Raw genomic sequence first — 6,000 nt, forward strand, 5'->3', positions numbered from 1 at the left:
TGACATACTTTATAGAACCTATGGCCAAGGCATAGGGAATGACTTTCATTCTCTTTCTATCTTCTGCCGAGGTCGGGCTTTGAGTCTTACTCAACTTCACACCTTGTAATACAGGCAAGAACTCTTTCTTTGACTGCTCCCTTTTGAACTATTTCAAAATCTTGTCAAGGTATGTACTCATTGAAAAAACTTATCAAGCGTCTTGATCTATCTCTATAGATCTTGGAGCTCAATATGTAAGCAGCTTCACCGAAGTCTTTCTTTGAAAAACTCCTTTCAAACACTCCTTTATGCTTTACAGAATAATTCTACATTATTTCCGATCAACAATATTGTCGTTCACATATACTTATCAGAAATGTTGTAGTGCTCCCACTCACTTTCTTGTAAATACAGGCTTCACCGCAAGTCTGTATAAAACTATATGCTTTGGTCAACTCATCAAAGCATATATTCCAACTCCGAGATGCTTGCACTAGTTCACAGATGGATCGCTGGAGCTTGCACATTTTGTTAGCACCTTTCGGATTGACAAAACCTTCTGGTTGCATCATATACAACTCTTCTTTAATAAATCCATTAAGGAATGCAGTTTTGTTTATCCATTTGCCAGATTTCATAAAATGCGGCAATTACTAACATGATTCGGACAGACTCTAGCATAGATACGAGTGAGAAACTCTCATGATAGTCAACACCTTGAACTTGTCGAAAACCTTTTGCGACAATTCTAGCTTTTCAGATAGTAACACTACTATCAGCGTCCGTCTTCCTCTTGAAAATCCATTTATTCTCAATTGCTTGCTGATCATCGGGCAAGTCAACCAAAGTCCAAACTTAGTTCTCATACATGGATCATATTTCAGATTTCATGGCCTCAAACCATTTCGCGGAATCTGGGCTCATCATCGCTTCCTCATAGTTCGCAAGTTCGTCATGGTCTAGTAACATGACTTCCAGAACAGGATTACCGTACCACTCTGGTGCAGATCTCACTCTGGTTTACCTACGAGATTCGGTAGTAACTTGATCTGAAGTTACATGATCATCATCATTAGCTTCCTCACTAATTGGTGTAGTAGTCACAAGAACAGGTTTTTGTGATGAACTACTTTCCAATAAGGGAGAAGGTACAATTACCTTATCAAGTTTTCTACTTTCCTCCCACTCACTTCTTTCGAGAGAAACTCCTTCTCTGGAAAGGATCCATTCTTAGCAACGAATGTCTTGCCTTCGGATCTGTGATAGAAGGTGTACCCAACAGTTTCCTTTGGGTATCCTATGAAGACGCACTCCTCCAATTTGGGTTTGAGCTTATTAGGTTGAAACTTTTTCACATAAGCATTGCAACCTCAAACTTTTAAGAAACGACATCTTAGGTTTCTTGCCAAACCATAGTTCACACGATGTCGTCTCAACGGATTTAGATGGTGCCCTATTTAACGTGAATGCAGTTGTCTCTAATGCATAACCCCAAAACGATAGTGGTAGATCGGTAAGATACATCATAGATCACGCTATATCTAATAAAGTACGGTTATGACGTTCGGACACACCATTACACTATGGTGTTCCAGGTGGCGTGAGTAGTGAAACTATTTCACATTGTTTTAGTTGAAGGCCAAACTCGTAACTCAAATATTTTACCTTTGCGATCATATCGTAGAAACTTTTATTTTCTTGTCACGATGATTTTCCACTTCACTCTGAAATTCTTTGAACTGTTCAAATGTTTCAGACTTATGTTTCATCAAGTAGATATCCCCATATCTGCTCAAATCATCTGTGAAGGTCAGAAAATAATGATACCTGCTGCAAGCCTTAATATTCATCGGACCACATACATCAGTATGTATGATTTCCAACAAATCTGTTGCTTGCTTCATTGTTTCGGAGAACGGTGTTTTAGTCATCTTGCCCATAAGGCATGGTTCGCAAGCATCAAGTGATTCATAATCAAGTGATTCCAAAAGCCCATCAACATGGAGTTTCTTCATGCGCTTTACACCAATATGACTTAAACGGCAGTGCCACAAATAAGTTGCACTATCATTATTAACTTTGCATCTTTTGGTTTCAATATTATGAATATGTGTATCACTACGATCGAGATCCAACGAACTTGTTTCATTGGGTGTATGACCATCGAATGTTTTATTCATGTAAACAGAACAACAATTATTCTCTGACTTTAATGAATAACCGTATTGCAATAAACATGATCAAATCATATTCATGCTCAACGCAAAAACCAAATAACACGTATTTAGGTTCAACACTAATCCCGAAAGTATAGGGGAGTGTGCGATGATGATCATATCAATCTTGGAACTACTTCCAACACACATCGTCACTTCACCCTTAACTAGTCTCTGTTTATTCTGCAACTCCTGTTTCGAGTTACTACTCTTAGCAACTGATCCAGTATCAAATACTGAGGGGTTGCTATAAACACTAGTAAAGTACACATCAATAACATGTATATCAAATATACTTTTGTTCACTTTGCCATCCTTCTTATCCGCCAATCACTTGGGGTAGTTCCGCTTCCAGTGACCAGTCCCTTTGCAGTAGAAGCACTTTAGTCTCAGGCTTAGGACCAGACTTGGGCTTCTTCACATAAGCAGCAACTTGCTTGCTGTTTTTCTTGAAGTTCCCCCTTTTCCCTTTGCCCTTTTCTTGAAACTAGTGATCTTGTCAACCATCAACACTTGATGCTCTTTCTTGATTTCTACCTTCATCGATTTCATCATCATGAAAAGCTCGGGATTCGTTTTCGTCATCCCTTGCATACTATAGTTCATCACGAAGTTCTACTAACTTGGTGATGGTGACTAGAGAATTCTGTCAATCACTATCTTATCTGGAAGATTAACTCCCACTTGATTCAAGCGATTGTAGTACCCAGACAATCTGAGCACATGCTCACTAGTTGAGCGATTCTCCTCCATCTTTTAGCTATAGAACTTGTTGGAGACTTCATATTTCTCAACTCGGGTATTTGCTTGAAATATTAACTTCAACTCCTGGAACATCTCATATGGTCCATGACGTTCAAAACGTCTTTGAAGTCCCGATTCTAAGCCGTTAAGCATGGTGCACTAAACTATCAAGTAGTCATCATATTGAGCTAGCCAAACATTCATAACGTCTGCATCTGCTCCTGCAATAGGTCTGTCACCTAGCGGTGCATCAAGGACATAATTCTTCTGTGCAGCAATGAGGATAAACCTCAGGTCACGGATCCAATCCGCATCATTGCTACTAACATCTTTCAACACAATTTTTCTCTAGGAACATATCAAAATAAACATATGAAAGCAACAACACGAGCTAAATCTACAACATAGATATGCCAATACTACCAGGACTAAGTTCATGATAAATTAAAGTTCAATTAATCATATTACTTAAGAACTCCCACTTAGATAGACATCCCTCTAATCCTCTAAGTGATCACGTGATCCAAATCAACTAAACCATAACCGATCATCACGTGAAATGTAGTAGCTTTCAATGGTGAACATCACTATGTTGATCATATCTACTATATGATTCATGCTCGACCTTTCGGTCTCAGTGTTCCGAGGCCATATCTGCATATGCTAGGCTCGTCAAGTTTAACCTGAGTATTCCGCATGTGCAACTGTTTTGCACCCGTTGTATTTGAACGTAGAGCCTATCACACCCGATCATCACGTGGTGTCTCAGCACGAAGAACTTTCGCAACGGTGCATACTCAGGGAGAACACTTCTTGATAATTAGTGAGAGATCATCTTATAATGCTACCGTCAATCAAAGCAAGATAAGATGCATAAAAGATAAACATCACATGTAATCAAAATATGTGACATGATATGGCCATCATCATCTTGTGCCTTTGATCTCCATCTCCAAACCATCATCATGATTTCCATCGTCACCGGCATGACACCATGATCTCCATCATCTTGATCTATATCAATATGTCGTCACATGGTCGTCTTGCCAACTATTGCTCTTGCAACTATTGCTATCGCATAGCGATAAAGTAAAGCAATTATTTGGCGCTTGCATCTTATGCAATAAAGAGACAACCATAAGGCTTTTGCCAGTTGCCGATAACTTCAACAAAACATGATCATCTCATACAACAACTTATATCTCATCACGTTTTGACCATATCACATCACAACATGCCCTGCAAAAACAAGTTAGACGTCCTCTACTTTGTTGTTGCAAGTTTTACGTGGCTGCTACGGGCTTAAGCAAGAACCAATCTCACCTACGCATCAAAACCACAATGATAGTTTGTCAAATAGACTCCGTTTTAACCTTCACAAGGACCGGGCGTAGCCACACTCGGTTCAACTAAAGTTGGAGAAACTGTCACCCGCAAGTCACCTATGTGCAAAGCACGTCGGGGAAACCGATCTCGCGTAAGCGTACGCGTAATGTCGGTCCAGGCCGCTTCATCCAACAATACCGCTGAACCAAAGTATGACATGCTGGTAGGCAGTATGACTTATATCGCCCACAACTCACTTGTGTTCTACTCATGCATATAACATCAAACCATAAAACCTAGGCTCGGATGCCACTGTAGGGGAACATAGTAATTTCAAAAATTCCTACGCACACGCGAGATCATGGTGATGCATAGCAACGAGATGGGAGAGTGTTGTCTACGTACCCTCGTAGACCGAAGCGGAAGCGTTGATGCAACGTAGAGGAAGTAGTCGTACGTCTTCCCGGTCCAACCGATCCAAGCACCGTTACTCCGGTACCTCCGAGTTCTTGGCACACGTTCAGCTCGATGACGCTCCCCGGGCTCCGATCCAGCAAAGCTTCGGGGAGGAGTTCCGTCAGCACGACGGCGTGGTGACGATCTTGATGTTCAACCGTCGCAGGGCTTCGCCTAAGCACCGCTACAACATGATCGAGGTGGAATATGGTGGCAGGGGGCACCGCACACGGCTAAGGAACGATCTCAAGGATCAACTTGTGTGTCTAGAGGTGCCCCCTGCCTCCGTATATAAAGGAGACAAGGGGGAGGGGCTGGCCGGCCAAGGAGGGCGCGCGAGGAGAGTCCTACTCCCTCTGGGAGTAGGATCCCCCCCCCCCCAATCCTAGTTGGAATAGGATTCCTTAAGGGGGGGAAAGAGAGAGAGGGGGGCCGGCCACCTCTCCTTGTCCTAATAGGACTAGGGGAGGGGGGAGGCGCGCAGCCCACCTTGGGCTGCCCCTTTCACCTTTCCACTAAAGCCCACTAAGGCCCATATAGCTCCCGGGGGGTTCCGGTAATCTCCCGGTACTTCGGTAAAATCCCTATTTCACCCGGAACACTTCCGATATCCAAACATAGGCTTCCAATATATCAATCTTTATGTCTCGACCATTTCGAGACTCCTCGTCATGTCCGTGATCACATCCGGGACTCCGAACTAACTTCGGTACATCAAAATGCATAAACTCATAATAACTATCATCGTAACATTAAGCGTGCGGACCCTACGGTTCGAGAACAATGTAGACATGACCGAGACACATCTCTGGTCAATAACCAATAGCGGGACCTGGATGCCCATATTGGCTCCTACATGTTCTACGAAGATCTTTATTGGTCAGACCGCATAACAACATACGTTGTTCCCTTTGTCATCGGTATGTTACTTGCCCGAGATTCGATCGTCGGTATCCAATACCTAGTTCAATCTCGTTACCGGCAAGTCTCTTTACTCGTTTTGTAATACATCATCCCGCAACTAACTCATTAGTTGCAATGCTTGCAAGGCTTATGTGATGTGCATTACCGAGAGGGCCCAGAGATACCTCTCCGACAATCGGAGTGACAAATCCTACTCTCGAAATACGCCAACCCAACATCTACCATTGGAGACACCTATAGAGCTCCTTTATAATCACCCATTTACGTTGTGACGTTTGGTAGCACACAAAGTGTTCCTCTGGCAAACGGGAGTTGCATAATCTCATAGTCATAGGAACATGTATAAGTCATG

This window comes from Triticum aestivum, chromosome 1A, assembly GCF_018294505.1.
Source record: "Triticum aestivum cultivar Chinese Spring chromosome 1A, IWGSC CS RefSeq v2.1, whole genome shotgun sequence".
Lineage (NCBI taxonomy): Eukaryota > Viridiplantae > Streptophyta > Magnoliopsida > Poales > Poaceae > Triticum > Triticum aestivum.